At 42.6% G+C, this 9485-nt stretch overlaps 27 non-coding genes across 27 annotated transcripts; all 27 read right to left on the bottom strand.

Annotated features, from left to right (window-relative positions):
* Positions 1–101: 101 nt before the first annotated feature.
* TRNAE-UUC (transfer RNA glutamic acid (anticodon UUC)) lies at positions 102–173 on the bottom strand. The gene has a single exon. It is a non-coding gene; the product is annotated as a tRNA-Glu (tRNA).
* A 532-nt stretch (positions 174–705) lies between these two features.
* TRNAE-UUC (transfer RNA glutamic acid (anticodon UUC)) lies at positions 706–777 on the bottom strand. Its single transcript has one exon. It is a non-coding gene; the product is annotated as a tRNA-Glu (tRNA).
* Positions 778–1009: 232 nt separating this feature from the next.
* TRNAE-UUC (transfer RNA glutamic acid (anticodon UUC)) lies at positions 1010–1081 on the bottom strand. Its single transcript has one exon. It is a non-coding gene; the product is annotated as a tRNA-Glu (tRNA).
* Positions 1082–1160: 79 nt separating this feature from the next.
* On the bottom strand, positions 1161–1232 carry TRNAE-UUC (transfer RNA glutamic acid (anticodon UUC)). The gene has a single exon. It is a non-coding gene; the product is annotated as a tRNA-Glu (tRNA).
* A 232-nt stretch (positions 1233–1464) lies between these two features.
* Positions 1465–1536, bottom strand: TRNAE-CUC (transfer RNA glutamic acid (anticodon CUC)). Its single transcript has one exon. It is a non-coding gene; the product is annotated as a tRNA-Glu (tRNA).
* An 80-nt stretch (positions 1537–1616) lies between these two features.
* TRNAE-CUC (transfer RNA glutamic acid (anticodon CUC)) lies at positions 1617–1688 on the bottom strand. Its single transcript has one exon. It is a non-coding gene; the product is annotated as a tRNA-Glu (tRNA).
* Positions 1689–1918: 230 nt separating this feature from the next.
* Positions 1919–1990, bottom strand: TRNAE-CUC (transfer RNA glutamic acid (anticodon CUC)). Its single transcript has one exon. It is a non-coding gene; the product is annotated as a tRNA-Glu (tRNA).
* Positions 1991–2069: 79 nt separating this feature from the next.
* TRNAE-CUC (transfer RNA glutamic acid (anticodon CUC)) lies at positions 2070–2141 on the bottom strand. The gene has a single exon. It is a non-coding gene; the product is annotated as a tRNA-Glu (tRNA).
* An 80-nt stretch (positions 2142–2221) lies between these two features.
* On the bottom strand, positions 2222–2293 carry TRNAE-CUC (transfer RNA glutamic acid (anticodon CUC)). The gene has a single exon. It is a non-coding gene; the product is annotated as a tRNA-Glu (tRNA).
* A 79-nt stretch (positions 2294–2372) lies between these two features.
* On the bottom strand, positions 2373–2444 carry TRNAE-UUC (transfer RNA glutamic acid (anticodon UUC)). The gene has a single exon. It is a non-coding gene; the product is annotated as a tRNA-Glu (tRNA).
* A 1413-nt stretch (positions 2445–3857) lies between these two features.
* On the bottom strand, positions 3858–3929 carry TRNAE-CUC (transfer RNA glutamic acid (anticodon CUC)). Its single transcript has one exon. It is a non-coding gene; the product is annotated as a tRNA-Glu (tRNA).
* An 80-nt stretch (positions 3930–4009) lies between these two features.
* Positions 4010–4081, bottom strand: TRNAE-CUC (transfer RNA glutamic acid (anticodon CUC)). The gene has a single exon. It is a non-coding gene; the product is annotated as a tRNA-Glu (tRNA).
* Positions 4082–4313: 232 nt separating this feature from the next.
* On the bottom strand, positions 4314–4385 carry TRNAD-GUC (transfer RNA aspartic acid (anticodon GUC)). Its single transcript has one exon. It is a non-coding gene; the product is annotated as a tRNA-Asp (tRNA).
* An 80-nt stretch (positions 4386–4465) lies between these two features.
* On the bottom strand, positions 4466–4537 carry TRNAE-CUC (transfer RNA glutamic acid (anticodon CUC)). The gene has a single exon. It is a non-coding gene; the product is annotated as a tRNA-Glu (tRNA).
* Positions 4538–4768: 231 nt separating this feature from the next.
* TRNAE-CUC (transfer RNA glutamic acid (anticodon CUC)) lies at positions 4769–4840 on the bottom strand. Its single transcript has one exon. It is a non-coding gene; the product is annotated as a tRNA-Glu (tRNA).
* A 383-nt stretch (positions 4841–5223) lies between these two features.
* Positions 5224–5295, bottom strand: TRNAE-CUC (transfer RNA glutamic acid (anticodon CUC)). Its single transcript has one exon. It is a non-coding gene; the product is annotated as a tRNA-Glu (tRNA).
* An 809-nt stretch (positions 5296–6104) lies between these two features.
* On the bottom strand, positions 6105–6176 carry TRNAE-CUC (transfer RNA glutamic acid (anticodon CUC)). Its single transcript has one exon. It is a non-coding gene; the product is annotated as a tRNA-Glu (tRNA).
* Positions 6177–6256: 80 nt separating this feature from the next.
* Positions 6257–6328, bottom strand: TRNAE-CUC (transfer RNA glutamic acid (anticodon CUC)). Its single transcript has one exon. It is a non-coding gene; the product is annotated as a tRNA-Glu (tRNA).
* A 232-nt stretch (positions 6329–6560) lies between these two features.
* TRNAD-GUC (transfer RNA aspartic acid (anticodon GUC)) lies at positions 6561–6632 on the bottom strand. Its single transcript has one exon. It is a non-coding gene; the product is annotated as a tRNA-Asp (tRNA).
* Positions 6633–6712: 80 nt separating this feature from the next.
* TRNAE-CUC (transfer RNA glutamic acid (anticodon CUC)) lies at positions 6713–6784 on the bottom strand. The gene has a single exon. It is a non-coding gene; the product is annotated as a tRNA-Glu (tRNA).
* A 231-nt stretch (positions 6785–7015) lies between these two features.
* On the bottom strand, positions 7016–7087 carry TRNAE-CUC (transfer RNA glutamic acid (anticodon CUC)). The gene has a single exon. It is a non-coding gene; the product is annotated as a tRNA-Glu (tRNA).
* Positions 7088–7470: 383 nt separating this feature from the next.
* Positions 7471–7542, bottom strand: TRNAE-CUC (transfer RNA glutamic acid (anticodon CUC)). Its single transcript has one exon. It is a non-coding gene; the product is annotated as a tRNA-Glu (tRNA).
* An 809-nt stretch (positions 7543–8351) lies between these two features.
* TRNAE-CUC (transfer RNA glutamic acid (anticodon CUC)) lies at positions 8352–8423 on the bottom strand. The gene has a single exon. It is a non-coding gene; the product is annotated as a tRNA-Glu (tRNA).
* A 78-nt stretch (positions 8424–8501) lies between these two features.
* Positions 8502–8575, bottom strand: TRNAE-CUC (transfer RNA glutamic acid (anticodon CUC)). The gene has a single exon. It is a non-coding gene; the product is annotated as a tRNA-Glu (tRNA).
* A 232-nt stretch (positions 8576–8807) lies between these two features.
* TRNAD-GUC (transfer RNA aspartic acid (anticodon GUC)) lies at positions 8808–8879 on the bottom strand. The gene has a single exon. It is a non-coding gene; the product is annotated as a tRNA-Asp (tRNA).
* Positions 8880–8959: 80 nt separating this feature from the next.
* TRNAE-CUC (transfer RNA glutamic acid (anticodon CUC)) lies at positions 8960–9031 on the bottom strand. The gene has a single exon. It is a non-coding gene; the product is annotated as a tRNA-Glu (tRNA).
* Positions 9032–9262: 231 nt separating this feature from the next.
* TRNAE-CUC (transfer RNA glutamic acid (anticodon CUC)) lies at positions 9263–9334 on the bottom strand. Its single transcript has one exon. It is a non-coding gene; the product is annotated as a tRNA-Glu (tRNA).
* Between the last annotated feature and the right edge of the window lie 151 nt (positions 9335–9485).

Genomic DNA, 9485 nt, shown 5'->3' with positions numbered 1-9485 from the left:
TAGACACTAGACCATATCGGACTGGTTTGTGCAAACCCTAGATATTATTCCTATAAATGTGTCTTTAAATTTATTCTTTAAAAGCGGTACAAAAGCACTGTCTCCGATACCGGGAATCGAACCCGGGCCTTCTGGGCGAAAACCAGATATCCTAGCCATTAGATCATATCGGACTGGTTTGAGCAAACCCTAGATATTATTCCTATAAATGTGTTTTTAAATTTATTCTTCAAAAACGGTACAAAGCACAGTCTCCGATACCGGGAATCGAACTCGGGCATTCTGGGTGAGAGCCAGATATCCTAGCCACTAGACCATCTCGGACTTACTTAACCAAGTCTTAATTCTATTCATTAACCTATATCCTTAAGTCTATTCTTCAAAACCGGTACAAAAGCACTCGCTCCGATATCGGGAATCGAACCCGGGCCTTCTAGGTGAGAGCCAGATATCCTAGCCACTAGACCATATCGGTCTGGTTTGAGCAAACCCTAGATATTATTCCTATAAATGTGTCTTTAATTTTATTCTTTAAAAGCGGTACAAAAGCACTGTCTCCGATACCGGGAATCGAACCCGGGCCTTCTGGGTGAAAGCCAGATATCCTAGCCACTAGACCATATTGCACTAGCTTAACCAAATCTTAATTCTAAATATAAACCTATATCCTTAAGTTTATTCTTCAAAACGGTACAAAAGCACTCGCTCCGATACCGGGAATCGAACCCGGGCCTTCTGGGTGAAAGCCAGATATCCTAGCCATTAGATCATATCGGACTGGTTTGAGCATCCCCTAGATATTATTCCTATAAATGTGTCTTTAAATTTATTCTTCAAAAACGGTACAAAAGCACTCGCTCCGATACCGGGAATCGAACCCGGGCCTTGTGGGTGAGAGCCAGATATCGTAGACACTAGACCATATCGGACTGGTTTGAGCAAACCCTAGATATTATTCCTATAAATGGGTCTTTAATTTTAATCTTTAAAAGCGGTACAAAAGCACTGTCTCCGATACCGGGAATCGAACCCGGGCCTTCTGGGTGAAAGCCAGATATCCTAGCCATTAGATCATATCGGACTGGTTTGAACAAACCCTAGATATTATTCCTATAAATGTGTCTTTAAATGTTTCTTCAAAAACGGTACAAAAGCACTCGCTCCGATACCGGGAATCGAACCCGGGCCTTCTGGGTGAAAGCCAGATATCCTAGCCATTAGATCATATCGGACTGGTTTGAGCAACCCCTAGATATTATTCCTATAAATGTGTCTTTAAATTTATTCTTCAAAAACGGTACAAAAGCACTCGCTCCGATACCGGGAATCGAACCCGGGCCTTCTGGGTGAGAGCCAGATAGCCTAGCCATTAGATCATTTCGGACTGGATTGAGCAAACCCTAGATATTATTCCTATAAATGTGTCTTTAAATTTATTCTTCAAAAACGGTACAAAAGCACTCGCTCCGATACCAGGAATCGAACCCGGGCCTTCTGGGTGAGAGCCAGATATCCTAGCCACTAGACCATATCGGACTGGTTTTAGCAAACCCTAGATATAATTCCTATAAATGTTTCTTTAAATTTATTCTTCAAAAACGGTACAAGAGCACTCGCTCCGATACCGGGAATCGAACCCGGGCCTTCTGGGTGAGAGCCAGATATCCTAGCCACTTGACCATATCGGACTGGTTTGAGCAAACCCTAGATATTATTCCTATAAATGTGTTTTTAAATTTATTCTTTAAAAGCGGTACAAATCACAGTCTCAGATACCGGGAATCGAACCCGGACCTTCTGTGTGAAAGCCAGATATCCTAGCCACTAGACCATATTGCACTACCTTAACCAAATCTTAATTCTAAATATAAACCTATATCCTTAAGTTTATTCTTCAAAAACGGTACAAAAGCACTCGCTCCGATACCGGGAATCGAACCCGGGCCTTCTGGGTGAGAGCCAGATATCCTAGCCTCTAGACCATATCGGACTCTTTTAACCAGGTCTTAATTCTATTCATAAACCTATATCCTAAAGTCTATTCTTCAAAACCGGTACAAAAACACTCGCTCCGACACCGGGAATCGAACCCGGGCCTTCTAGGTGAGAGCCAGATATCCTAGCCACTGGACCATATCGGACTGGTTTGTGCAAACCCTAGATATTATTCCTATAAATGTGTCTTTAAATTTATTCTTCAAAACCGGTACAAAAGCACTTGCTCCGATACCGGGAATCGAACCCGGGTCTTCTGGGTGAGAGCCAGATATCCTAGCCACTAGACCATATCGGACTTACTTAACGAAGTCATAATTCTATTCATAAATCTATATCCTTAAGTCTATTCTTGAAATGCGGTACATAAGCACTTGCTCCGAAACCGGGAATCGAACCCGGGCCTTCTGGGTGAAAGCCAGATATCCTAGCCACTAGACAATATCGGACATGCTTAACCAGGTCTTAATTCTATTCATAAACCTATATCCTTAAGTCTATTCATCAAAACCGGTACAAAAGCACTCGCTCTGAGACCGGGAATCGAACCCGGGCTTTCTGGGTGAGAGCCAGATATCCTAGCAACTAGACCATATCGGACTGGTTTGTACAACCCTAGATATTATTCCTATAAATGTGTCTTTAAATTTTTTCTTTGAAAGCGGTACAAAGCACAGTCTCCGATACCGGGAATCGAACCCTGGGCTTTTGGGTGAGAGCCAGATTTCCTAGCCACTAGACCATATCGGACTTGCTTATCCAAGTCTTAATTCTATTTATTAACCTATATCCTTAAGTCTATTCTTCAAAACCGGTACAAAAGCACTCGCTCCGATACCGGGAATCGAACCCGGGCCTTCTAAGTGAAAGCCAGATATCCTAGCCATTAGATCATATCGGACTGGTCTGAGCAAACCCTAGATATTATTCCTATAAATGTGTCTTTAAATTTATTCTTCTAAAACGGTACACGAGCACTCGCTCCGATACCGGGAATCGAACCCGTGCCTTCTGTGTGAGAGCCATATATCCTAGCCACTTTACCATATCGGACTGGTTTGAGCAAACCCTAGATATTATTCCTATAAATGTGTCTTTAAATTTATTCTTTAAAAGCGGTACAAATCACAGTCTCCGATACCGGGAATCGAACTCGGGCATTCTGGGTGAGAGCCAGATATCCTAGCCACTAGACCATCTCGGACTTGCTTAACCAAATCTTAATTCTAAATATAAACCTATATCCTTAAGTTTATTCCTCAAAAACGGTACAAAAGCACTCGCTCTGATACCGGGAATCGAACCCGGGCCTTTTGGGTGAGAATCAGATATCCTAGCCACTAGACCATATCGGACATGCTCAACCAAGTCTTAAATCTATTCTTGAAAAGCGTTACAAAAGCACTCGCTCCGATACCGGGAATCGAACCCGTGCCTTCTGAGTGAAAGCCAGATATCCTAGCCACTAGACCATATTGCACTAGCTTAACCAAATCTTAATTCTAAATATAAACCTATATCCTTAAGTTTATTCTTCAAAAACGGTACAAAAGCACTCGCTCCGATACCGAGAATCGAACCCGGGCCTTTTGGGTGAGAGCCAGATATCCTAGACACTAGACCATATCGGACTGGTTTGTGCAAACCCTAGATATTATTCCTATAAATGTGTCTTTAAATTTATTCTTTAAAAGCGGTACAAAAGCACTGTCTCCGATACCGGGAATCGAAACCGGGCCTTCTGGGTGAAAGCCAGATATCCTAGCCATTAGATCATATCGGACTGGTTTGAGCAAACCCTAGATATTATTCCTATAAATGTGTCTTTAAATTTTTCTTCAAAAACGGTACAAAAGCACTCGCTCCGATACCGGGAATCGAACCCGGGCCTTCTGGGTGAGAGCCAGATATCCTAGCCATTAGATCATATCGGACTGGTTTGAGCAAGCCCTAGATATTATTCCTATAAATGTGTCTTTAAATTTATTCTTCAAAAACGGTACAAAAGCACTCGCTCCGATACCGGGAATCGAACCCGGGCCTTCTGGGTGAGAGCCAGATATCCTAGCCACTAGACCATATCGGACTGGTTTGAGCAAACCCTAGATAATATTCCTATAAATGTGTCTTTAATTTTATTCTTTAAAAGCGGTACAAAAGCACTGTCTCCGACACCGGGAATCGAACCCGGGCCTTCAGGGTGAAAGGCAGATATCCTAGCCTTTAGATCATATCGGACTGGTTTGAGCAAACCCTAGATATTATTCCTATAAATGTGTCTTTAAATTTATTCTTCAAAAACGGTACAAAAGCAAACGCTCCGATACCGGGAATCGAACCCGGGCCTTCTGGGTGACAGCCAGATATCCTAGCCATTAGATCATTTCGGACTGGTTTGACCAAACCCTAGATATTATTCCTATAAATGTGTCTTTAAATTTATTCTTCAAAAACGGTACAAAAGCACTCGCTCCGATACCGGGAATCGAACCCGGGCCTTCTGGGTGAGAGCCAGATATCCTAGCCACTTGACCATATCGGACTGTTTTGAGCAAACCCTAGATATTATTCCTATAAATGTGTCTTTAAATTTATTCTTCAAAAACGGTACAAAAGCACTCGCTCCGATACCGGGAATCGAACCCTGGGCTTTTGGGTGAGAGCCAGATTTCCTAGCCACTAGACCATATCGGACTTGCTTATCCAAGTCTTAATTCTATTTATTAACCTATATCCTTAAGTCTATTCTTCAAAACCGGTACAAAAGCACTCGCTCCGATACCGGGAATCGAACCCGGGCCTTCTGGGTGAGAGCCAGATATCCTAGCCACTAGACCATATCGGACTGGTTTGAGCAAACCCTAGATATTATTCCTTTAAATGTGTCTTTAAATTTTTTCTTTAAAAGCGGTACAAAAGCACTCGCTCCGATACCGGGAATCGAACCCGGGCCTTCTAAGTGAAAGCCAGATATCCTAGCCATTAGATCATATCGGACTGGTCTGAGCAAACCCTAGATATTATTCCTATAAATGTGTCTTTAAATTTATTCTTCTAAAACGGTACACGAGCACTCGCTCCGATACCGGGAATCGAACCCGTGCCTTCTGTGTGAGAGCCATATATCCTAGCCACTTTACCATATCGGACTGGTTTGAGCAAACCCTAGATATTATTCCTATAAATGTGTTTTTAAATTTTTCTTCAAAAACGGTACAAAAGCACTCGCTCCGATACCGGGAATCGAACCCGGGCCTTCTGGGTGAGAGCCAGATATCCTAGCCACTTTACCATATCGGACTGGTTTGAGCAAACCCTAGATATTATTCCTATAAATGTGTCTTTAAATTTATTCTTTAAAAGCGGTACAAATCACAGTCTCCGATACCGGGAATCGAACTCGGGCATTCTGGGTGAGAGCCAGATATCCTAGCCACTAGACCATCTCGGACTTGCTTAACCAAATCTTAATTCTAAATATAAACCTATATCCTTAAGTTTATTCCTCAAAAACGGTACAAAAGCACTCGCTCTGATACCGGGAATCGAACCCGGGCCTTTTGGGTGAGAATCAGATATCCTAGCCACTAGACCATATCGGACATGCTCAACCAAGTCTTAAATCTATTCTTGAAATGCGTTACAAAAGCACTCGCTCCGATACCGGGAATCGAACCCGTGCCTTCTGAGTGAAAGCCAGATATCCTAGCCACTAGACCATATTGCACTAGCTTAACCAAATCTTAATTCTAAATATAAACCTATATCCTTAAGTTTATTCTTCAAAAACGGTACAAAAGCACTCGCTCCGATACCGAGAATCGAACCCGGGCCTTTTGGGTGAGAGCCAGATATCCTAGACACTAGACCATATCGGACTGGTTTGTGCAAACCCTAGATATTATTCCTATAAATGTGTCTTTAAATTTATTCTTTAAAAGCGGTACAAAAGCACTGTCTCCGATACCGGGAATCGAAACCGGGCCTTCTGGGTGAAAGCCAGATATCCTAGCCATTAGATCATATCGGACTGGTTTGAGCAAACCCTAGATATTATTCCTATAAGTGTGTCTTTAAATTTTTCTTCAAAAACGGTACAAAAGCACTCGCTCCGATACCGGGAATCGAACCCGGGCCTTCTGGGTGAGAGCCAGATATCCTAGCCATTAGATCATATCGGACTGGTTTGAGCAAGCCCTAGATATTATTCCTATAAATGTGTCTTTAAATTTATTCTTCAAAAACGGTACAAAAGCACTCGCTCCGATACCGGGAATCGAACCCGGGCCTTCTGGGTGAGAGCCAGATATCCTAGCCACTAGACCATATCGGACTGGTTTGAGCAAACCCTAGATAATATTCCTATAAATGTGTCTTTAATTTTATTCTTTAAAAGCGGTACAAAAGCACTGTCTCCGACACCGGGAATCGAACCCGGGCCTTCAGGGTGAAAGCCAGATATCCTAGCCTTTAGATCATATCGGACTGGTTTGAGCAAACCCTAGATATTATTCCTATAAATGTGTCTTTAAATTTATTCTTCAAAAACGGTACAAAAGCAAACGCTCCGATACCGGGAATCGAACCCGGGCCTTCTGGGTGACAGCCAGATATCCTAGCCATTAGATCATTTCGGACTGGTTTGACCAAACCCTAGATATTATTCCTATAAATGTGTCTTTAAATTTATTCTTCAAAAACGGTACAAAAGCACTCGCTCCGATGCCGGGAATCGAACCCGGGCCTTCTGGGTGAGAGCCAGATATCCTAGCCACTTGACCATATCGGACTGTTTTGAGCAAACCCTAGATATTATTCCTATAAATGTGTCTTTAAATTTATTCTTCAAAAACGGTACAAAAGCACTCGCTCCGATACCGGGAATCGAACCCTGGGCTTTTGGGTGAGAGCCAGATTTCCTAGCCACTAGACCATATCGGACTTGCTTATCCAAGTCTTAATTCTATTTATTAACCTATATCCTTAAGTCTATTCTTCAAAACCGGTACAAAAGCACTCGCTCCGATACCGGGAATCGAACCCGGGCCTTCTGGGTGAGAGCCAGATATCCTAGCCACTAGACCATATCGGACTGGTTTGAGCAAACCCTAGATATTATTCCTTTAAATGTGTCTTTAAATTTTTTCTTTAAAAGCGGTACAAAAGCACTCGCTCCGATACCGGGAATCGAACCCGGGCCTTCTAAGTGAAAGCCAGATATCCTAGCCATTAGATCATATCGGACTGGTCTGAGCAAACCCTAGATATTATTCCTATAAATGTGTCTTTAAATTTATTCTTCTAAAACGGTACACGAGCACTCGCTCCGATACCGGGAATCGAACCCGTGCCTTCTGTGTGAGAGCCATATATCCTAGCCACTTTACCATATCGGACTGGTTTGAGCAAACCCTAGATATTATTCCTATAAATGTGTTTTTAAATTTTTCTTCAAAAACGGTACAAAAGCACTCGCTCCGATACCGGGAATCGAACCCGGGCCTTCTGGGTGAGAGCCAGATATCCTAGCCACTTTACCATATCGGACTGGTTTGAGCAAACCCTAGATATTATTCCTATAAATGTGTCTTTAAATTTATTCTTTAAAAGCGGTACAAATCACAGTCTCCGATACCGGGAATCGAACTCGGGCATTCTGGGTGAGAGCCAGATATCCTAGCCACTAGACCATCTCGGACTTGCTTAACCAAATCTTAATTCTAAATATAAACCTATATCCTTAAGTTTATTCCTCAAAAACGGTACAAAAGCACTCGCTCTGATACCGGGAATCGAACCCGGGCCTTTTGGGTGAGAATCAGATATCCTAGCCACTAGACCATATCGGACATGCTCAACCAAGTCTTAAATCTATTCTTGAAAAGCGTTACAAAAGCACTCGCTCCGATACCGGGAATCGAACCCGTGCCTTCTGAGTGAAAGCCAGATATCCTAGCCACTAGACCATATTGCACTAGCTTAACCAAATCTTAATTCTAAATATAAACCTATATCCTTAAGTTTATTCTTCAAAAACGGTACAAAAGCACTCGCTCCGATACCGAGAATCGAACCCGGGCCTTTTGGGTGAGAGCCAGATATCCTAGACACTAGACCATATCGGACTGGTTTGTGCAAACCCTAGATATTATTCCTATAAATGTGTCTTTAAATTTATTCTTTAAAAGCGGTACAAAAGCACTGTCTCCGATACCGGGAATCGAAACCGGGCCTTCTGGGTGAAAGCCAGATATCCTAGCCATTAGATCATATCGGACTGGTTTGAGCAAACCCTAGATATTATTCCTATAAATGTGTCTTTAAATTTTTCTTCAAAAACGGTACAAAAGCACTCGCTCCGATACCGGGAATCGAACCCGGGCCTTCTGGGTGAGAGCCAGATATCCTAGCCATTAGATCATATCGGACTGGTTTGAGCAAGCCCTAGATATTATTCCTATAAATGTGTCTTTAAATTTATTCTTCAAAAACGGTACAAAAGCACTCGCTCCGATACCGGGAATCGAACCCGGGCCTTCTGGGTGAGAGCCAGATATCCTAGCCACTAGACCATATCGGCCTGGTTTGAGCAAACCCTAGATAATATTCCTATAAATGTGTCTTTAATTTTATTCTTTAAAAGCGGTACAAAAGCACTGTCTCCGACACCGGGAATCGAACCCGGGCCTTCAGGGTGAAAGCCAGATATCCTAGCCTTTAGATCATATCGGACTGGTTTGAGCAAACCCTAGATATTATTCCTATAAATGTGTCTTTAAATTTATTCTTCAAAAACGGTACAAAAGCAAACGCTCCGATACCGGGAATCGAACCCGGGCCTTCTGGGTGACAGCCAGATATCCTAGCCATTAGATCATTTCGGACTGGTTTGACCAAACCCTAGATATTATTCCTATAAATGTGTCTTTAAATTTATTCTTCAAAAACGGTACAAAAGCACTCGCTCCGATACCGGGAATCGAACCCGGGCCTTCTGGGTGAGAGCCAGATATCCTAGCCACTTGACCATATCGGACTGTTTTGAGCAAACCCTAGATATTATTCCTATAAATGTGTCTTTAAATTTATTCTTCAAAAACGGTACAAAAGCACTCGCTCCGATACCGGGAATCGAACCCTGGGCTTTTGGGTGAGAGCCAGATTTCCTAGCCACTAGACCATATCGGACTTGCTTATCCAAGTCTTAATTCTATTTATTAACCTATATCCTTAAGTCTATTCTTCAAAACCGGTACAAAAGCACTCGCTCCGATACCGGGAATCGAACCCGGGCCTTCTGGGTGAGAGCCAGATATCCTAGCCACTAGACCATATCGGACTGGTTTGAGCAAACCCTAGATATTATTCCTTTAAATGTGTCTTTAAATTTTTTCTTTAAAAGCGGTACAAAAGCACTCGCTCCGATACCGGGAATCGAACCCGGGCCTTCTAAGTGAAAGCCAGATATCCTAGCCATTAGATCATATCGG

Source organism: Phalangium opilio, unplaced genomic scaffold (genome assembly GCF_054372755.1).
Source record: "Phalangium opilio isolate 3A_F unplaced genomic scaffold, DU_Popi_V2 ptg000230l_1, whole genome shotgun sequence".
Classification (NCBI taxonomy): Eukaryota; Metazoa; Arthropoda; class Arachnida; order Opiliones; family Phalangiidae; genus Phalangium; species Phalangium opilio.
Note: the sequence above shows the minus strand (reverse complement) of the source record. Positions and strands in the feature narration are given on the sequence as shown.